Source organism: Canis lupus, chromosome 19 (genome assembly GCF_048164855.1).
Source record: "Canis lupus baileyi chromosome 19, mCanLup2.hap1, whole genome shotgun sequence".
Classification (NCBI taxonomy): domain Eukaryota; kingdom Metazoa; phylum Chordata; class Mammalia; order Carnivora; family Canidae; genus Canis; species Canis lupus.
Window position 1 is genome coordinate 8,266,200 of NC_132856.1, and position 1,564 is coordinate 8,267,763.

The 1,564-nt window shown below is 47.3% G+C and overlaps 1 pseudogene; it reads left to right on the plus strand.

Moving 5' to 3' along the window:
- Nucleotides 1-243: 243 nt before the first annotated feature.
- Nucleotides 244-635, plus strand: LOC140611258 (copper transport protein ATOX1 pseudogene; annotated as a pseudogene).
- The last annotated feature ends 929 nt before the right edge of the window (nt 636-1,564 follow it).

The window sequence follows — 1,564 nt, forward strand, 5'->3', positions numbered from 1 at the left end:
TCCAAAGATACCCTCTTTGTCAGTTAAAAGTCCCACTTCCTTTGTTCTATTTTGATTCTCACCACTAATGAGAGAATTTTTTGGATAGTTGGGGGTCCACCTGTTTTCATTCTTCCCATGGTCTAATCTAAGAGCCACTAAACCACAGCCTGCAACCCCCCCACACACACATCCATTCCACCTGGTTTTATAAATAAAACTGTAGGCCGCCACCACCACCACCAGCACCCGCCATCCACAGTCATGCCATAGCACGAGTTCTCTGTGGATGTGACCTGTGAAGGATGCTCTAACGCGGTCAGTCGGGTGCTCAACAAACCGGGAGGAGTTGAGTTTGACATTGACCTGCCCAAGAAGAAGGTCTGCATCAACTCTGAGCACAGCGTGGACATTCTGCTGGAGACCCTGGAGAAAACAGGAAAGGCCGTTTCCTACCTCGGCCCCAAGTAGTGAGGGCCTGGACCCCTGAGCCCATGATGGACCAAAGGGAGCAGGACGCTGATCCTCTCCTGCCTTCCAGACAGACCTGGGGCCTGGCAGTCCTGCTTAGCGATGGCAGTTCCTGACAGAGACCCTCACTTGCCCCGCTCCTCCCTAGCTTCCCTGTAATAAAGTCGAACCACTTTTGCTGGATAAATAAATAAATAAATAAAATTGTATTAGGACACAGCCAGGCTTATAAATTTGTGTATTGTCTATGGCTGTTTTCACACTACAAGAGCCAATGTGAGACATTGTGACAAAGATCGTGTATTGGCAAGACCAAAATATTTGCTATTTGGTCCTTTACAGAGTTTGCAAACCTCTTAATTCCTCTACCTGGCTGCCCCCAGCATGATCTCTCAAGCCTCAGATGCAATCACACCATTCTTCAAAGCAAAAACAAGGGGCACTTGGGTGGCTCCGTGATTGGACATCTGCCTTTGGTTCAGGGCATGAACCTGAGGTCCTGGGGTTGAGTCCTGCATTGGGTTCCCTGCATGGAGCCTGCTTCTCTCTCTGCCTGTGTCTCTGCCTCTTTCTGTGTGTCTCTCATGAATAAATAAAAAAATCTTTAAACAAAACAAAAAAACTCAAAATCAACAGTCTGTAAACAGAACTCCTTGGCATGGCTCTACCCAACCTGCCCACATTCCCTTCCATCCCTCCTATGCACCCTTCACCTCTGCTGTTGCAGAACTTTGACATCAACAGTTACACCTTTGTCCATGGTGTGCCTGATGCCTAGAATGCCCTCCCACTTTCTCTATCTGCCAAACCTCTAAACATCCTTTAACACCAAATTCAAATATCACCTCCCCTGTACTCCCTTCCTGCATGCCCAGCAGAATTAATTGCTCCTTCCTCAATGCTCCCATAGCTCTTTGGATAGATGTGTGCCATTGTATTGACCAAACGGGATTGCATGATGTGTTTATGTGTTTGTCTCCACCACTAGACAATGAACTACTTAGAGATCAGGGACGTTGTCTCAGTGCCTTTCTGCCTTCGACAGGAACGAAGATGAATCATCTGGATGTTACAAGTAAGTCAGAAACAGACCTTTATAGAAGCACCAGGAACC